The sequence below is a fragment of the Marmota monax genome, unplaced genomic scaffold (assembly GCF_021218885.2).
Source record: "Marmota monax isolate L192 unplaced genomic scaffold, Marmota_monax_Labrador192_F-V1.1 WCK01_AAM20220418_F8-fsc00029, whole genome shotgun sequence".
NCBI lineage: Eukaryota > Metazoa > Chordata > Mammalia > Rodentia > Sciuridae > Marmota > Marmota monax.
The window spans coordinates 17,052,350-17,073,188 of NW_026693024.1; the positions used below are offsets into that span (position 1 = coordinate 17,052,350).

Here is a 20,839-nt window from a genome sequence, read left to right on the forward strand (position 1 = left end):
TCTCAACTGAGTTGCTTAGTGCTTTGCTTTTGCTGAGGCTGGCTTTGAACTCTTGATCCTCCTGCCTCAGCCTCCTGAGCTGCTGGGATTATAGGTGTGCAGTCAGCGACCATTCACCTTTCATGTCTCATTTCTTCTTGAAGACTCAGTTCTTAACTCTACAGGAAGCATTCTTTGATCTCGAGTAGTAGGAACAACCTCCTTTCCTATACAGCCACAAATACTGCTCTAACTTGGGATATGTTTTGCAATTTTCCTTGCACTGTGCTTATTTTATACTCTCCACATCTTCCTATTATGTCATAAACTTGAAGACAGAATTTTGCCTCATTCAACCTTATTCTCCACAATACATCATACTCCAGTACGAAATATACAGTCAGACTCTTATATCTGAGGGGTTTGCATCTGTGGATTCAATGTATGTTGGATTGAAAATATTTGGAAAAAAATTGTAGCTGTACTAAAGGCATTCAGACTTTTTTCATGTCATTATTCCCCAAAAAATACAGCATTGCAACTATTTGCAGAGTATTTACATTGTGTTAGGTATTAAAAGTAGTCATGAGATGATTTAAAGTATAAGGGAGAACTATATGAATTATATGCAAATACTGCACCATTTTATATACCCACATGGATACAGAGTAACAACTCTGTTTAGCTAAAAGAAATACTCTATTAATGTTTATTGATGCTAATGCTTAAAATTTTAGCCATGGATGTTTGGAAGTTTCTGGTTATGGTCCTGAACAAGTTGGTTGTTATTGACATATTACTTTATGCATATGCATTCCTGGAACATAAATCCACCCATCCATCCATCCATCCATTCATTCATCCCTGTGTTATTCAGTACAAATTTATTGAATATCTAATATATGCAAAGTATGTGCATCATAGGGTTGGTGTTGGCTGACCTTGTGTAGTGTACCCATTCATCAAGTACCCATTCATCAATGGAGTACCCATCCATCGATGTTTATGTCATGTTGTTTACCTGTTTTCCAAACAAAGGGGAGCAAAGAGGCACTGCACATCATCATTACTAGCCAAGAGCAATATGTAATAGGAATGACCTTGACTTAAATTGCGACCTCTTGGGTCAGAATAAGCCTTGTAATGCATAGAACTGAACAAGACGTGGTTTTAACATTGACATAGAATTCTCGCTTTTCAGAGGTTCATTTTCATGTTTGTTTGGAGACTTTCTTTAAGAGGACAACAATTACATTCCTGCTGCCCCCCCACCCCCCCACCCCCCAAGCAATTATTTTTCTGGCATTCATTCAACGAAAAGGTTCAAGTGCACTTTTTCAGATTGAAGTAAACTCCAATGAAAATTTAAAATCAATGCTTTCCATCTAATAACGTTAATAAAAAAAAAAGAGGAACACGTCCAATTTTGTAATTATAATCCATATATAAAAAGGGACGTGGCTACAATATCCATCTTAAGAAGTAGGTTGTTTTTAAATAATCAGGCAACTTTTTAAAGTTGCTGTATATATAGAACTTTAAAAAAAGAAGATACCCGTGCATCTGACCCTGATGCCCAGCTAAAAGGTTGGATAACTGTTCCTACCCACAGCCTTTGTCCTTACATCGCGGATGGGAGGGGTGGGGACCCAGGCCAGTCTCTTGCTTCCTAAGGACCCATTACCCATTGGGGACCCAATCTATCTGTGCCTCCTTCAGCCAGGAGCCTCCAGATCTTTCCAGACTTCCTTGCAACACTCCCGATGCAGTGGATGCCTGGCTTTCGCAGGCTGGCGTTGGCAGCCAGTCTCCCTCGCGCGCCTCTGCGGTCCCCATCTCCCTCTTTTCTCCCACGGCCCATCTGCCCCTCCTTCCCTCCACCCCCTCTCCTCGCTGCTCCCCTTTATTTCCACTCCTCGCCCTCGCGCTGCGCTCGCCCTCCCCCTCGGCTGCGCTCGTCTGTATTTGGAGCTCCCGGAAGCCGGCGACTCTCCCCGGGAGCAGCGTGACCGACTCCCATTCAGGGGGGAGGAGGCAGCGGGAGGAGCAGGGGAGGGCCGGCGGGCGGAGGGTGCCGGTGGCCGCGCACGGCTTGGCATCGCGAGGACCGGACCCCGGGGCGCCGGAGCAGGTAATCGGGGCGCCGCGCTGGCAGGGGCGGGCGCAGGTGCAGGGGCCCCGCGGCCGCGCTGGCCAGTTGCGCCCCCGGCCGCGGTGCGAAGCTGCGGGGTCGCGGCGGCGCTTGGGGAATAAAGGCGGCGCGGGGTCTGCGGGCTGCGGGCTGCGCCGACCCGACCCCGGGAGCGGGGCGCGGCGTGCACGGCCCCATCTGGGTCAGCGCACGGTGCGCTCCGCCCGCGCCGCCTCCTCGGCCCCGGCCCCGCAGCTCCGGAGGCGGGTGCGGGCGGAGGCGGGCCGGGAGCTGCCGGTCGCCGAGGCCTGCCCACCCGGAGCCGCCGCAGCCGCGGCCGGTCCAACTTTGGGGGGAGTCTCGCCCACTCGGATCTGACGCTCGTGAGGCTCCCGGGGCAGGAGGGGGGGTTGGTGTCCTTGAGACGGAGCTGACCAGAGCCACCCCGATCAGAAAGTGCTGGAAAGAAACCGACCTGGCCTCTCCGCAGAACCTGACTTGAGGCCATGAGTCACTTGTTAAAAATGCAAAGACAACTGAGGCATGGAGCGACAGCTCCGAAAATGTACCCTGCAGCTGCTCTCGGACTGCTTAGGGTAGAGGGTTGTTGGTAAAAGTAGCCGCCTCGTCATCACTCGGAGGGCCAATAACCGGGCGTGCAGATGGGAATCTTTATTCTCATCAGCACCACAGATATGCTGCAAGTTGGGGCGATATTTGAATTCATGCATTCTTTAAAATGAGTGAATGTAGGTGACTGCATTTAGCATAGTGAAGCTGGGTTAGGTCCAAACCGCCAAGGTGAAGAGGAACCCTTGGCCCAAAGGTCAAGGACCTTTGGCTACGTGGTCATGACTGCAGAAGCCTATGAGACTTAGGCACCACCGCTTACCAGAATTGTTGGTAGAGCCTGTATCTCTTCTGCTTGTCCAAATTTCTTTTAATTTAAGGAATGTGCCTTAGAATGTTTGATAAAACGTCTAGGTCCACTTTGGGAAGGATTACAACATAAGTGTGATCTTTAGGGTAATTATGTTATTAGAGTCTAATTAGACTGTAAGCATATTGAGGGCAAGGAGGGTGTGGGGGTGGTATAACAGTCCATAGAAATTCACTCAGTATATTGTGAATAGGCAGTGAAAGTTTGTGTAAATAATCAGGTGAATAGTTTTAAGTGTGACCATAACTTGACAAGACTATATTTGCAAGAAAAGCCTAATTCTCCATGGATCCCCAAATCTAAAAATCCTTAATAAAATTAGAATCAAGGGGTCCTGTAACTATTTACTAAGGATAAAAAGAAAAAGAAGCTGACTTTGAGAAATCAGGAAGATAACTACCAAGGTGCTTTGCTAATAGGAAGTAGGTGTTGGCTGTTTTTCTTTGAAACAAGAAATAATTTAACTTATTGAGTAAAAAAACCAGAGAGTAAATATGTTGGCTTTGCTGGCCATGTGGATTCTTTGGTAATGATTAGGTTTTCATAGGTTGAAAGCAGCCAAAGATAACATCAAGGAATGGTGCAACCTTGGTTCACTTTATTTGTGGATATTGAAGTTTGAAGGTCATGTAATTTTCACCAGGAACAAAATATTCTTTTTTTTCCCCCAGGCATTAAAAAAAATGTAAAAATACTATTCTTAGCTTAGGGGAGGAGGGAAAATACACAGGAGAGGAGAGGAGAGTAGGTTGGTCCTGCTGGCTGGACTCTGCCTTCCTGCCCACCCCGAGTTAGAAAGGAACCTTTTGAAAGGATTAATGGGCTAGATTTTCTAAATGCCAAAATTATACCCAAAGAGTTAAATTAAACACCTTCAAGAAGAGCATTAACTTATTTTGGGGCCTTATGGTCTTTCCTTTTGAATATTTAATGTTATGCAAGAAGTTTTGTTTTTAATTCATCAATTATATGATATTTTATACATAAAAATAATGTTAATAAGTCTATGTAACCTAGGAACATTATGTTCAAATGAACACCTACGAGCCCATTACCACCCATCACCAACTTAAAACTAAGGCTTAAGAACTAGATCGTTTTGAAAAAAATAGCTCATCGAGTGGGAAGAAATATTTAAAAATCATATCGATGAGGGACTTATATCCACAATATATAAAGACCTATTAAAACTCAATAATAAAAAGATAAGTAGCCCAATTTAAAACTGGACAAAAGATCTGAATAGATATTTCTCCAAAGAAGATATACAAATGACCAATAAATGCATGAAAAAAAAATGCTCCACATCATTATTCATCAGGAAAATGCAAGTCAAAACTACACTGCATAACTTCTTGATCCTGGCTGACAGCAGTCATAAAAGGGGAAGGTAATTAAATTAGGAGGGTGGGTGAGGGAGGAAGCACTGCAAGCCTCAGGCACTGCTCAGGGGAACGTAGCATGTTGCCTCCACGTTGGAAACCAGTTCAGGTTAAATGGTGTTGTATGACCTGCCAATTCCATTGTAGGTATGTATTCAAGAGAAATTAAAACATGCCCACACAAAAACCTGTGCGCAGATGCTTATAGCAGCACCATTCATAATAGCCAGAAGGCAGAGGCAACCCACATGTCCATCAGCTGATGAATGGTTAGATAAAATGGACTCTGTCCATACAATGGCATATGATTCAGCCATAAAAAGGAGAGAAGTGCCGCTACATCAGCAGGGGTGAACTTTGAAAGCACCATGCTAAGTGAAAGAAGCCAGTCACAAAAGGCCACACACTGTATGATCCATTCAGGTGAAAATGTCCAGAGCAAGGACATCTATACAGTTGGAAAGTAGATTAGTTATCCCTTGGGGCTGGAGTTGGAGGTGGGTTTCTAAAAAAGTAATAAAGCTGATAGGATTTCTTCCTGAGCTGATGAAAATTTTCTAAAATTGACTGTGGCGATGGTTGCAGGAGTCTGTGAATGTACTAAAAATAATTGAATTGTACACCTTAGGTGGGTGAATTGTACAGTATGTGAAAAACATGCCAATAAAGCTGTTAGGGAGACTAGAGGCTCGGGGGAAAAAAAACTGGGCGCTGGCCTACCTCACTGCACCTGTGTTCCTCCCCCGGGCCATTCCCCATATCTCTGCCAACCCTGCATTCTGTATTGATCTTTCCTTGCTTTAATTGTGAAACAGTTTTATGTCATGTACGAATTCCTGAACAACATATGTTAAGTTGGTTTTGATTTATAAAAAAGTAATATATAATCTCACTTTTTTTTCTTTACCTTTTTTTCCTTCTGGTCCTGGAGATTCAAACCCAGTGCTTTACCCCTGAGCTATATCCCCAGCCCGTTTTATTTTAATTTGGGGGCAGGGTCTTGCTAAGTTGTCCAGGCTGGCCTCAAACTTGTAATCCTCCTGCCTCAGTCTCCTGAGTTGCTGGGATTACAAGCATGCACCATCTCACCTGGCTAATCTCGCTTTCTTTAAACTCAATGTTAAGCTTTTGAGGTCACCCATATTGTTATTTGAAGTTATATAATAAATTTTGGCAAATATTCCGTCATTTATTTAGCCATTCCCTATTGACAGGCATCTGAGTTGCCGCCTGTGTTTTGCTGTTTCCAACAATGCTGCTTTCAAAGCGCTTTCTCTTGAGCCTGGGCAGGACATCTGTGGGAACGTGAAAATGTCATATATTTTACTGGCAAAAAAACAAAGACTGTTTCTCTGTCATTTTCCATGTTGATGGTGTATACCTTCGTGTTCTTTCATCTAACCCAAGATGAAGTGACTAATTCTGAGAGTCTTGCTTCTGATCTATTTAAATTCCAAATCTAATGTGTTTACTTTTTTTTTTTTTTTGGTCCCAGGGATTGAACCCAGGGGTGGTTAGCCACCGAATCACATCCCCAGCCCTTTTTAATATTTTATTTAGAGACAGGGCCTCACTGAGTTGCTTAGGGCCTTGCTGAGTTGCTGAGGCTGGCTATGAACTTGTGATCCTCCTGCCTCAGCCTCCTGAGCCGCTGGGATTACAGGCGTGGGTCTAGTATGTTTTCTGATGTCTTAGTGGGAAAACACTAATCTAAAATTCACAACTGAGTTCCCCAGTATGATCTCGTTACCCAGTCACTCATGAGCACCTCCTTTTAGACGTCGTAGGTTTAGGATAGACAACCTTATGAAATCAAAGGGGCATTACTTCAGGCAAGGTACAGGAAGGGTCACTAAGCTTCACTAAAACATTCCATATATTGTGAGTCTTGCTGCAGTCCAGGATTCTACTGTGATTTAGTTTTGTTGTTCTGATAACAACAAGCTGATCAGTTATTTGGGCAGCTTATGATTTAGGCTGTGAGATTTTGCAGTTTATTCAGATATTATGACTTAGGAAGTGGTGGAGGGGGAGCACCCATAGGCCAGAACAGGCCATTATAAAGCATTTAAAAGAATTTCTTTTTGTTGTGAGAAGAGACACACAACATAAAATTCACCATCTTAATCATTTTCAAGTATACAGATTTCCAATGAAAATGACTTTTTACTTGTGTTTAGTAACTGTTTGACTAAGTCCCTTCACATTGTTGTGCAGCTCCAGAGCCTTGTCTTCATCCCAACGTGAAGCTCTGTGCCCATTAAAGGACGGCCCCCCTCTTCCTCTCCCCCAGACCACTCCACTTTCTGCCCGCCTGAATTTGCGCATTCTGGGTTCCTTCGTGCAAGTGATACCATATTATCCACCTTTCATTACATGAGCTTTTTTGTCCAGAGGAATTTTGTCTTGTTTTATTTTTCTCTTTATAGATTCTTTTTCTACTCAAGGAAAACATGGCTTCTTCTCCCAAGAAATTATTTAATAGTTTTCCCCCTCTTTAAATCTCCAGCCCTACACAGAGATAGACACACTAAGCTGCCTAAAAGCAGAACTTCTGAGTAACGAATGGGGTCTTCATCAGCCCTGTCTAGTAACTGGACATCTGTCTAAGAGTCCTGGCTTCTCATTGGCCTCTTTGCCAGGTGAAGAAGGTTCTGCTTCATATAGTGCCACACTCTCTGATGAATGGATGGACTGGGAACATTTTGAGGCCCCGTGAGTCTCCAATTCTCAGAATTTGAAGGCCATTCTGTAATCTAAAAGTCTGTTTTAAAATTTACATTGATGAGATGGGATACTAAAGGGCAGGAGGGGTCTGGGAGGCTGAAAATGGAGGTGAGGTGGTCTCAGTGGCACTGCTGTGAGAATAACCTCTGCAGAAGTTAAAGGCCAGAGACACCAAAGGCAGATAGTGCCTGGACAGCATTGATGTCTTGTGTCTGAATTTGTGCACGGTATAGTGAGAAAATAACCTCTGTCCTTCCATGTGCAAATCCAGAGAAGGTCTGGGATCCACTGATTACTTATTCATGGCCTCCATGTTGAGTGAGCATTCCATGCTCAGCATCTGTCACTGGGGACCAAGAAATGCACATCAGTGAAGGAAGATGCCATGAACAGAAGATGATGTCTGACTCAAAAGATCTACGCCAGTGATTGTCTCCATTCCTTCCTATCTTGTTTCCATTTAGAAGACTGCCTGGGTTCTTTTGAGATAAGTCTATGATTTTACTCTCTGGCAATGAAGAGCGGTCAAATTGGGCCATACCAAGGGAACTGGCCAATCAGGTTTTCCAGAAGCAGGTTACGTAGACCTCTAAGCCATGCATGTTAGGTGTAGTCTTGGCTGGGTGCTGCTTCCAAATTTATTACCGTTTGATGTTTGCCTGGAGGACTGGGGTCCACCCTCTGCGGTCCTCGCCAATCCCATGTGTAATTCTCCCTTCACATCAGGGAGGGGGATTTTTGACCCTTGCTGGTTCTCTCCAGAACTGTCCTGACCTCCATGCTATTCAGTGGGGGCTTCATCTACAAGCCAATCCTGTGTCAATGTGGGTGCTGTGTTCAGTGAGCGAGCAAACTGTCTCAGTGCCCTTTGAACGAAATTTCCCTTCTGAAATACATTGAGAAACCTGTGACCTCAAATCCGAACTGCACAGTAACCCCAGGTGACCCCATCAGGACTTAGCCCCCTGGATCTTTTCTTCTTGATGTGTTTCTTGGGTTCGTTCGCCTGTTGATTTTCTAGAAGTTACTTGATTGTTGGTTAAAGGCGGTTCAGGGAACCCCCGTGACTCTGCTGTGTTACTAGTTGGCACTCCACTGCTCATTACTACCTACCTAACAGTGATGGGTCACCTGATGGTGGAGAAGTGGACCTGGAGGTGACCATGTGCACAGGGGCCAGGCGTGTGGGGCAGCCCTGCATTATAACACCACTGACCCCGTCCCTCACCCGCTTCTTCCCTCTCAGTAAAGGCGTTAATCCATCCATGCCTGGTGCTGACTGAGTCACCACCCAAGGCAGTGACTCCTGACATTAAGCTTCAAGTGGGTGGCATCCAGGACGGGTCACGTCGTCACCTTAGCAAGGTGAGACACTTTTCGTGCTTCTCGCTGTAGTTCAGCAGCCCTTATGTCACATGCACGTGCCACACCCAGCGGCTCCCCGAGCTGCAAGTACACAAGTGTTTTGAGAAATCGTCCCCCTCCTCATCTCCTACCTGCACGTTTCCCTAAGACCCACCCTCCCGAGTGGGCCTGCAAGGGGGCAGTTGCTCACCTCCTTTCCCAGACTTACCTCTCTTACCTCCATGGCCCCCATCCCATTTCTGTCTCTAACCCGTGCTGGTAACTGGTTTCGCCCAAGAGGGTGAATATCTAGGGGGTGGGAAGAGCAAAAAAAGGAGGGCATTTCAGAATATTAGCTGAGTTTTGGGGATGAGGATGTGGATGATTCTAATGCTTGAACAGAGATCCTTTGGCAAATCGTGGGTTTTCTAAATCCTTATCTGAAAAAAAAAAAAACAAAGCAAAACGGTTGGTCAATCTTTGATATAAAAGGATAAACATTAAAACAAAATCATGACTCTCATACAAATAAAAATGAACAATTTAAAACCTACTTTTAAAACAAGAGACTGAATCAATCAGTTCAAAGGAAACCACTTTTTAAAAGTATTTTTTGAGGTGTCGATGGACTTTATTTTATTTATATAAATAAATATGCGGTGCTGAGAATCGAACCTAGTGCTTCACACAGGTGAAGCAAGTGCTCTACCACTGAGCCTCCACCCCAGCCCTCAAGGGGAAGAACCATTTTAACAATACTGGAATGGAAACTGGCTTCTTCCAGTGTGAGGCCGAAGTCTGCTGATCTTACTGGATAAAGGTTTTTTGTTTTGTTTTTGGTTTTGCGGGCATATAGATAGTAGCTATTTGCCTTACTGTCTGTTTTTCACAAGTTGACTTCTATCTCTGTAGAGTTGTAATAGCCTAGTTGGAGGCAGTGAATGGCTGGCATAACCCAGATGGATGAGCAGGTAGGTGCTCACCAACTTTGTCTTTCCTGATTTATCCTTACACTGATAATTAAAATAATCTTCCATATTTTACCATCAGCTGATCTTTAGCATGTAACTCAGGAGGCATTCAAAGAATTGAATGGCATTTTTATAATAATTTTTTTCTTCCATCTGCATTTACGCTTCCCACCCTTGAACTGATATTTTAAAATGATATGAATCAAATCGAGGCCCAACCTTGACCCATTCTCATAATAAGTACACTTATCCACATATGCACAAGATACTTGAAAAACGAAAGTGCTCAGAAGAGAGGGATTTCCAATGGAAATGACTTTTTACTTGTGTTTAGTGACTATTTGTTAAAATTTGTGATTTGTGTTTTGATAAGTTGGGTTCTAATAATAGTAACAATGGTATCAGAAGAACTTCAAAAGACACTTTTACCCTGAATTAAAATTGAAATTTAAATAGATGTTTTTGATACAGAAAAGTACCATAGGGCAGTGAGTAAAGTACCTAAAAACACAAAATACATAAAATGAGGATGAACTTCTATAAGGCAAGGAGAAAGAAAATGTAAGTTCAAGGGGAAAGTAGAATTCTGCACAATTTATGACCATTAAAGAGCAACCTGCCCATGTAGTCTTTCAAAATGAATAATGATGATTTCATCGGATATATTTCGATGAGTGGTAAAATCATTTCTCTATTACATGTCAATATTTACAGGGTGCTGGCAGTTATATCCTTTGCAACTATTCATATTTTGGCAAAAAAAAATGTGTCAATCTAAAAATGTGCAACAGGGTTTTGCAAAATTCTTTTAGGCTTGATTCAAGTAAAAATTTGAGAACTCTTATGGTTGGCCCTGCCTCTTTCCGTTTTCTGAGCAAAAATAAAGGATCCATAAATATGGAAACCCTTTTATTTATTTATTTTAATTGGTTATGCATGACAGTAGAATGCATTTTGACACCTCATACATAAATGGAGTATAAGCTCTCATTGTGCATGATGTAGAATCACATGGGTCGTGTAATCATATATGCACATAGGGTAACAATGTCCTATTCATTATACTGTGCTTCCTACCCTCATATACACTCTTCTCCCTTCACTTCCCTCTGTCTAATCCAAAGTACCTCTATTCTTCCCTAGCTCCCCCACCTTATTGTGAATTAGTATCCGCATATCAGAGAAAACATTCAGCCTTTGGGTTTAGGGGATTAGCTTATTTCACTTAGCATGAAATATCCATTCATTTACCTACAAATGCCATGATTTCATTCTTCTTTAAGGCTGAGCAATATTCCATTGTGTATATATACCACCTCTTCTTCATCCATTCATCTGTTGAAGGGCATGTAGGTTGATTCCATAGTTTAACTAGTACGAATTGAGCTGCTATAAACATTGATGTCGCTGTGTCAATGTAGAATGCTGTTTTTAAGTCATTTGGATATAAACAGAGGAGAGGGATACTAGATCAAATGGCGGTTCCATTCCGAGTTTTCTGAACAATCTCCATACTGATTTCCATAGTGGTTGTACCAATTTGCAGACTGTCCAGCAATGTATGAGTGTACCTTTCCCCCCCACATCCTTGCCATCATTTATTGGTGCTTTTATTCTTGATAATTGCCATTCTGACTGGAGTGAGATGAAATCTTAGAGTAGTTTGGTTTGCATTTCTCTAATTGCTAGAGATTTGAACATTTCTTCATATACCTGTTGATCGATTGTATTTCTTCTTCTGTGAAGTGTTTGTTCAGTTCCTTAGCCCATTTATTGATGGGTCACTTGTTTTTTTGGAAATTCATGCTCTATCTGATGTGTGTGTGGTAAAGATTTTCTCCCATTCTGTAGTCTCTCTCTTCATGTTATTGATTGTTTCCTTTGCTGAGAAGAAGCTTTTCAGTTCGATTCCATCCCATTTATTTTTTAATGTATTTTTTAGTTGTCATTGGACACAATGCCTTTATTTTATTTATTTGTTTTTATGTGGTGCTGAGGATCAAACCCAGGGCCTCACATGTGCTAGGTGAGCTCTCTACCACTGAGCCCCAGCCCCAGCCTCCATCTCATTTATTGATTCTGGATTTTACTTCTTGCATCTTAGGAGTCTTGTTAAGGAAGTCAGGTCCTAGGCCAACATGGTGGAGATTTGGGTCTACTTTTTTTCTGTTAGGCACAGGGTTTCTGTTCTAGTGCCTATGTCTTTGATCCACTTTTGAGTCGAGTTTCATGCAGGGTGAGAGATAGGGGTTTAATTTCATTTTGCTGCATGTGGATTTCTAGTTTTCCCAGTGCCGTTTGTTGAATAGGCTGTCTTTTCTCCCATGTGTGTTTTTGGTTCCTCTGTCTACCTTTTTTGGCTTGGTCCTGGAATGATCCTAATATTAAACGAATCAACTTACTTATTGACATAGTTCTAGTGACTCCTTGTTCTGCAAGACTCAGGGAGGACATTTGAAAACTAAAGGTACTTACATGAAACCTCCCCAAAGAGGATGCTGGCCCGTTGCATTTTATTTATTTATTTTTGGTGGTTATAAAGTCTTACTTGACTCCTCTTTATTTTTTTCCCCTTTGGCCACACTCATTGTAAGGCTGTGTGTGTGTGTGTGTGTGTGTGTGTGTGTGTGAGAGAGAGAGAGAGAGAGAGAGAAAACAAAACAGTGCTATTTGGATCTGTGAATGTATGTCTTTCACCAATTTAGAAGCTATTGTCCCTCAAATATGTCTTCTACCTTGATTTCTCTCTCCTCCCCTGAGAGTCCAGTAACATTAATATTAGAACATTAGTGTGGTCCCACAGCCTTTCAGACAGTGTTATTTTTTTTCAGTATTTTTTCCCTCTGATCTAAGTCAGAGGTAATAGTATCATCAGGTTCACGGACACTCTCCTCTGTCCTCTCCTGTCTGTTATTGAGCCCATCCAGTATATACTTTTGATTGTAGTCATTATATTTTGCTATGCTAGAATTTGCACTCGGGTCTTTCTTGTGGTTTCTGTGTTTCTACTAAGAACTTCTGTCTTTCCATCCATTTCAAGAGTGTTCGTCTTCATTTTCTCAGTCACAGTTAAAATAGTTTCTGTAAATCTGTCTGACGATCCCAGTGTCTGCGTCATCTACTGATCGTCTTCTTTCTTGAGAATTGGCTGTGTCTCTCTTTTGTCCCATGCATGTCAGATATTTTTGGACTGTGTGTTGGACCTTGAGTGTTATATTGTGAGTTTTGGGACCTTTGGAAAATGCTCGAGTTTTTGTTTCACCGGCCAATCGAGGCCCTTTTGTTTGTATGCTGTGGCAATGGTTCCAATGTCAGTTCCATTTCCAAAGCTTTGCTGTGTGGCTTTGGGTCCCATGCATGCACTGTTCAGGGTCGGCCTGGGGCTTAGCTGTGGTTTATAACGTGCTTTGGTTCTCACATGCACGGCTGGAGGACGTTACTGGGACATACACCCCTTGCACAGTTCCAGGTTAATAACCTGGAGATAAAAGAGGAGACAAAGAAACAGCATGGCACCATGGCAGAGTGGGACAGGGCCTTCCTGCTTCCCCCAGCCTGGCCGGAGGCGGAAGGGCAAGTGGGCGTGTGGGGAAGAGAGAGCTCAGAGGGGACTCCTTTGGCCCTTCCTGACAACCAGCCACCTTTCAAGGCTGCACCTCCCAGTTAGAGTTTTTGCTTATCTTCCTTTTTCTGGTTTTGGTACTGGGGATTGAGCCCGGGGCCCTGCACCACTGAGCTGCATCCCTCGTCCTTTTGTTTTGAGACAGGGTGTGATGGTTTGGATGTGAGGCACCCTCCAAAGCTCACGTGTGAGACAACACAAGAAGGTGCAGAGGAGAAAGGATTGGGTTGTAAGAGTCTTCACCCAATCAGTGAGTCGATCCCCTGATGGGGTTACCTGGGTGCTGGCTGAGGCAGGGGGTGTGGCAGGAGGAGCTGGGCTCTGGGGGCGTGGCTTTGGGGTATAGACTTTGTATCTGGAGAGTGGAGTCTCTCTGCTTCCTGATCATCATCTGAGCTGCTTCCCTCCACCACACTCTTCCACCATGATGTTCTGCCTCACCTCGAGCCCTGAAGAATGGAGCCAGCCTCCTATGGAGGCTGAAACCGTGAGCCCTCAAATAAACTTCTCCTCTCCTATAACTGTTTGGGTAAGATCTTTTAGTCACAGCAGCAAAAAAAAGCTGACTAGTTCACAGGGTGTCTATTCAGACAGTGATATTTTATAACAATTCCTTTTTCTCTCCTCTTTCTACCTTCTTTCCTGTTGGATGTTGAAGATTCAATTTTTAGCTCATCATGTGTGTAGTCTGTCTGTCTGTCTTCTTTATTTATTTAACTGGGGGCATTTTACCACTGAGCTACATTCCCAGCCCTTTTTTATTTTGAGACAGGGTCTCACTAGGTTGCTGAGGCTGACCATGAACTTGTAGTCCTCCTGCCCCAGCCTCCTGAGTAGCTGGGACTATGGGCATAAGTCACCAGGACCAGCTTCCTGCTACAGTTTGGCTCTTAATATCCCACAAAGGCCCACATGTTAAAGGCTTACTCCCCAGCTTGGGGCTACTTTAGGGAGTGGGGCCTAGGGAGAAATCTTCTGATCACTCAAGGTGTGCCCTTGAAGGAGATACTGGAACCCTGGCCTCTCCTCTTCTTCTTTCTTCTTGGTCTTAAGGTGAATTGGCATCCACCACTGGGCTCCAGCCATGATGTGCTGCCTCACCCAGGCCCTAAAACAATGGGGACCACTGACCCACCGTGGAATGAAAACCTCCAACACTATGAGCCAAAATAAACCTTTTCTCTTTTTAAGTTGATTATCTTAGGCATTTTGTTATAGTAATGGAAAGCTGAGACCCTCCCTCCCTACTGGGTTGCTTTTTCAAGTTGGCTTCTTCTCCTCAGTTACTCCAGCTTGTCCTTCAGAATCCAGCGGTTGTTTTTGCATTCTGAAGGCAGTTCAGGGATGGGCCGGTGTGGGCCTGCTCCTTCTCCATCTCCCCTTGTAACCCCCCTTTTTGATGACTCCCTTTATCCCCCCCCCGTTTCTCCCACACCCACCATTTATTCTGTTCTTTCCCTTTTACCCTCTTTCTCTCTTTCCCCTTTGACTTTGGGTTCCCAGGTCCAAAGAGCAAAAGAAGAATCTCTTAGTCTTTTGGGTTGCCCACAGCACTGTTTAAAAACTCTGTTGAAGTCATCATTTGAAATCAAGCATAAAAATAGACCCAGGAGGCTGGGAGCAAGAGGGACCGGAGGACCTGACCACCCGGCTGCTCCACGCCCAGCGAGCACACTCCCCCTGGGTGGAGAGCTCTGCAGGACACGGGCCCGGCCCCTGGGGCTGATCCGTAGGTTTTTCTTTTTCTTATTAAAGAGTTGTTGGAACTGTTATTCAATTACATATTAATCTTATGAATGCCATGGATTATGGGATTAGAAGGGCTTTCGGCAAACCTTATTAGTCACTATTCTAGAGAGACAGGGCATTCTTATCGCTGGATGGCAGGACTTAATAAATTCAGAGATTTCGTGTCATGTTGGGAGAAGCGACTGACCGTACAAAATGATGACCCCCGGTGTCTCCAGGCAGCAGTGTCTCCGCAGGGTTTGCTCATTGGCAGGGTCTCCGCAGCGTGGTGTGTGAGGTGGCATGGCCGTCGTGCTTGGGGATGGAAAGTTGGTGACATGTGAACTATAACTCATGGGTGCCAAGCACAGAGCTGTGGAGCGTTCAGAGAGAAATTAGAATGACGACACTTAGGTGTCATTCTAGTTTACAAAGTTCACTTCTCCATCTCCTTTCATCTCCTCAGGAACCTGAGGGGGGGCTTCTTATCATAGCTGTGTTCCAGAGGGAATTGCAGATGGCCTCCGAGCTGCCACCTGTCACCTAATGCCATTGTGGACATGTCACCCTCGTCCTCCAGGGCTGACCTGCTCCTCTTCATTTCCCCCCTGTTGGCATGGCATCACCTGGAAGCAAGACATTGAGGATATGTGGTATCCACTTAGGAATAGAATGATTGATTCAAATGAAATCCGTGCTTAACTCCCAGTTTCTATTCCACACCCCTTTGCGGCCCCAGCAGTGCATGAGGTCCATGTTCTTCACATTCTCACCAGCATCTGTTTTATATTGTCTTTCTAGTTGTCTTATTATTGAGTTGCAAGAGCTCTTTATATATTCTGAGTACAAGGGAGCATTATGATCACTTGGTGGAAGGAAAACAGGCTGTGTGTAGTAGCCTCCCCACCAGCATCTCTGTGGCTTTTCTTTTCTCAGTGCCAGAGTGTGGCCCTCAGGGGCCTCTGAGAAACAGCTTGTTGACCTCTACCTCCTCCAGGGCATAAGGGCCACAAGGGCAGAGTGAGGACACAGGAATAGAAAGAGCTTCCCAGACAGCACGGCACTTAGAAAGGTCCACTGACTGGTTAGAGAGAGCTTTCTCTTTTGGTGAAGGGTCCTACCACACATTTAGCCGAGAGAGCTCTCTCCACTTCATGGTGGAGGAATAGGGGATGAATTGTGATTTTATGACTCCATCCTGACTCCTCTCCACCACCCAAGGGGCACAGAACCAGCCTTCTGGACATGCGTGGGCTTCTCCCCAGCCTCAGCTCCCACTGGGCTCAGTTCCCTGTGATCTGGTGTCCTGGTGGGCTGGATAGACCCCATGGCTGAACTGTCTATTCCTCAAGGAGATCTGGGGGCCCTGAAGGTGCAGTCTGTGTCCCCCCCTGTTGTGTAGCCTCAGGGGCTCAAGCCACAGCTCAGAACATGTTCACATACAATTTTTCTTAATGAGTGAAGAATAAGAAAGGAATTCACTGATTGGAAATAGGGTAACTGAGACTCAACAGGTTAAATAATCTACCCAGGGCGCCCAGGAGTACGTAGGCTGTCAGTGAAGGGTGTGGGTGAAGATTCTTGGATCTCAATAATGCTTTTTCTGTTTCATCAAGGGACAAATCCTCGTCTTGTATCTTCAGAGCTTTCAACCCAGAGCAGAATTATTTTTACCACCAGACCAGCCAGGCATGGTTCTGAGGGGTGATCCCACCAGGGGGAGAGCTCACGTGCTGGGGAGGCCATTTCCCCACCTGGGGGTGCAGTCTGCCTTCCTGGGTTCCACTCTGGGTGGGTGGGTTGATGGAGAGGACAGGAGGATTTCCCCTGATCCGTGGGACTCTGCAGGTCCTCTGGGAGGACTTGGGGTTTGCGGGATGGCTCAGTAGTGCCAGGAAGGACCTTGAGGCAGTGGACACAGAGGACCCAGGCATCGAGGTCTCCCCTATTCTGATCACACTGTCTAAAAACAGAGTCTTGAAACTTTTTTTTGCAATAAAATAAAAAAAGAAAACTCGTGGCAGTGGTAGGTAGCTTTGCATCACTGTCTCAAAATACTTGAGGTGACAACTTAGGAGGAGAAATGGTTTATTTGGCTCCTGATTTCAGAGCTATCAATCTGCAGTTGCTCCGCCCTGTTGCTTCGGTCCTGTGGCAGCCTAGCAGGCCATGGTGGGGGCACGTGGCAGGAGAGGCTGCTCCCATCAGGGAGGTGGAAGAGAGAAGAAGGGGCGGTCCCATATCCCTTCAAGGGCACACCCCCAATGACCTCACTACCTTCAGTAGGTCCCACCTCCTAACAGCTCCCACTGGTACACAAACTGGGAACCAGGCCTCCAACAGGGATTTGGGGGGATGTTTCAGATCCTAACTAAAGCAGCAGCCATGTTTGCTGTTTGGTGAGAAGCCGGCTCCAGAAATGCTCTGCAGGAGAGTAGGTGATCACTAGGAAGGCAGCTCCTTGGGAAGCAGGTCCCTGTGTGAGCTGGCAGGGTCTGTTCTCATATCCCCCCCACCACAGCGGGGCAGGAAAGGTATTTCAGTCAACCCCAGCCTCTTAAACACGAGCATCATGCTTAGCCGAGAGTGGGTGCTGACTGGGTGAAGACATGGTCCCTGAGCTGGCCAGTGGTCGGTGGATGAACACCATGATGATTGTTTCTCCCATACGTCCCCTAAGCCTGGTTAGAGTAGTGAATCCCAGGAGTGATGGTTTCCTGGGAAAGAAAGGCAGTCGTTGATACATCATCGAAAATGAGTATGGTTTGATGGTAGTTGAACAAATATGTTTGAATTTTAGTGCCCTTCCAGAGAAACCATCATAGTGACTTTATTTTTTGCAGAGTTCTCCTATGTTCTTGCAGTTGCCTGCACTCACTGTGAGAAAAGGTTTGAGAGTCTTCGGTTTCCTGTTCCTTCCAGTCTTTTCCTACTTAATCTTAGACTCGTGGTCTTCAGAACCCCTGTATCTGATTCCTCCTTTGCCATCTTGGATGGCATCTTGGGCCTTGTGAGCAGGACTCTGAACCCGCAATCAGGAAACCTTTTATTATTAACATGAAAATGTTTTCTCCTTTAGTTATTTCGTGAACTCGCTGTGAGGAATTTATAGAGCCCTTTGAACAACATGGAGTTTGTTTTAAAAATGGAAATCCTAAAGCAAAAGGAGCCCCGGAAGACTTAGAGGTTTCTATCTGGAGGGAGCAAGCTTGTTCTTTCAGTCACCGGAGGAAGCTGCTGTGGTTCCAAGTGGGAAAAACTAATCTAATGCCTACTTTTAAATGGAAATTTCTCCTGTGAAAATCTGGCTTGCAGCCCCATCTGGGATTGCGCCAGCGAGTGGGCAGGCAAGGAAAAGGCAGTGAGTGGCAGCCAATTAATTAGTCAATCAAGAAACATTTATAGAATCCTCTAGGCATATGGCTCCATGCTGGACTCAGCAGGAGGGTCAGAGAAGAGTGAGTTACGACCTCAGCTCATGGAAAGCTCTGGACCAGGCTCCTTGGGGTGGGGAGGAAGGTGTACAGGTGCTAATAGAAGAGGAAGCAGAGGATGCATTTTAATTGGACAGTATGCCTTACAGATGCTGAGGAGGTAGTCCAGACAACTGGGCTTATTCTGGGCATGTCACCCTTTACACTGTCGCATGGGGGCCAGTGTTCAGAGCAGCTCTGAAAGCCGCATTTACAACTGATCAGAACCAGTTAGGGAAAACCTGGGCAGACCTTCACCACTGAGCATGACAAGGTTTGGATGCGATATGGGGATGAAGGATGCTCGTTTCCAAAACTGGTTCCACAGAGGCTGTGCGTGTGTCTTTTGTGGAGGATCATAGAAAGGAAGGAAGTCATAAAAACACTTATGAGGAGAATGCAAAATACTAGTTACACACCAAATTGATCACTTTCTAGTAACCATGACACACAGACTTGAGAAAATCTCAGAAATGTTGTAAGAATAAGTAAATGGAGAGGGAAAAAAAATGAAGTGTCTTCCATTGATCGGACTTTCTCGATGACTGCTTAACATTTCCAATACTGTAACTATTGCCATGGAGGGGCAGTGAGGAGGAGTGTCTTATAGCATTAGCTAACGTGCATCTTTGTGCCTCAGAGCAAGTCTATGTATGGGTAGTAACAGAAGCAAAGCAAAATTAAGCTCTTTTCTCAAAATCCTCTGCTTGACAAGAGCCAGAGGACACATCTGGTATGTCTGACTCCGAAGTCATGGCCTCTCTGTACTATCCAGGTTAAGGACGAGCGAGACCTTTGAGACTTTGTGTGAAAGTGTGTGGAACTCTCTGCTTCTGGAATTGTTATGGAGAAGGATAAAAACTCCATCTCTCTGAGTCTTTCTGCACGGTCATTGCACTGGGGGTGTGACACTGGACATTGGACATAGGAGCTAATTTTCTGAACTTTCGAGGATGGTGTTTGTAAAATGATCAATGAGGCAGAACATTTAAAAACTAATAGCCATCTTCTCTCTTAGGATACCTTATTATTCCAAGAGAACATATTAATGAATACTGGCTGGCTCTATTCTGAAGTGTATGGAGTATTTGGAAACAAACAACTTAGTTCATAAACTCACTCAGAGATAAACAACATGCAAGACCCACCTTCCAACATCTTCTGGACCTCTTGAAAATCATTTATAAAGAAAATATATATAGCCAGGCACAGTGGCACATGCCTGTAATCCCAGTGGCTCAGGAGGCTGATACAGGAGGATTGCAAGTTCAAAGCCAGCCTCAGCAAAAAGTGAGGTGCTAAGCAACTCAGTGAGATCCTGTCTCTAAATAAAATACAAAATAGGGCTGGGGATGTGGCTCAGTGGTCAAATGCCCCTGAGTTCAATCCCTGGTACTCCACCCCTGAAAGAAAAGAAAAGAAAATATATATTGACAACAAAGCATATCGTCATAGTGTTCAGAGAGAAGACTCCAAATCTACCTTCAGAAAGAAAATGCTGGGTGTACTCAAGGGGTCAAGAGTCAGAGGGCTTTGGACTTCTCAGCAGCAGTCCAGTGACCCTGAAGCCGCAAATCCATCCCTTTTCAATTCTGAGGGAAACTTGCAGCCCGGAATCCTGTCCTCGGCTCAACCACTGATCAAGTGTCAGAAAGATATTTCCAAACTTGCAGGTCCTTTTTTCCTCAGAAAAGAGGAAGTCACAGAGTCCAGGGAAAAGGTGAGACAGCCTAAGAGAGGCGAGGGAAGCCCCTAGCCTGGAGCAGGCAGTGACCTGGGTCACCACGCGCAGCACCTGCTGGGACAGCCACGTGAGTCAGAGCAACATGCAGAAGAGCTGTGTCCCAGGAGTCTAGAGAAGCCCAGGTGTGTTGGCTCCTTTGAATGGAGGAAGAGCAGGAGGAAGAGCTGGGGTGTGAACTGTTGGGTCGTCCACCGGGACCAAGAAGCTGGAAATAATCGCTTTGGGGAAATAGGACGTGCAGAGCATGGAAAGCTGACCGCGGTGTACACCTCGTGGCTCAATGCGCACAGGCACAGTGTGCTGATGCTGAGTGGCGTCACACAAAAAAGCGGAGACCGGACACAATTGGGAGGATTGTGAGATTTCCTTTTGCAGTTGCGTGGTTAGTGGGGATTGTCAAGACCCTCGTGTTTTGGGTGGGAACTCGAGGGAAAATGTCACAGCAGAAGAAAAATAAGCCAGACACAGGACGAAGCATGTTATTTAGAGACAAGGAGGTAGTGGCCAAAAGAAATAGATGAAATAATTGAAAATGGTTGATTCTTGAGACAAAAAATGAAAAGGGACAATGTTACCACCATGGACTTAGTCCTGACACCTGTCCTGAAAAGCTGCAAGAAAGGATATTCACTGTTGTCACCATGAAGGCATTATAGATATTTGAGGAGATCGATGTGTCCAACCTGATTTCAGCCTAGTGCGGTGTATCCACATGTCGAAATGTCACATGGTATCCCATTAATATATTAATGTTATTATGTATCAGTTAAAAAGAAAGGAGCCATGGGGCTGGGGTGG

The 20,839-nt window shown here is 44.9% G+C and overlaps 1 protein-coding gene across 1 annotated transcript in view; it reads left to right on the forward strand.

Moving 5' to 3' along the window:
- The first annotated feature begins 1,953 nt into the window (after nucleotides 1-1,953).
- Cap2 (cyclase associated actin cytoskeleton regulatory protein 2) overlaps nucleotides 1,954-20,839 on the forward strand; it is a 128,489-nt gene continuing 109,603 nt past the window's right edge. The window contains exon 1 of the mRNA XM_046453522.2: nucleotides 1,954-2,110. The gene's annotated coding sequence lies outside the window, so the exon portion shown is untranslated. The remainder of the gene's footprint in view (nucleotides 2,111-20,839) is intronic.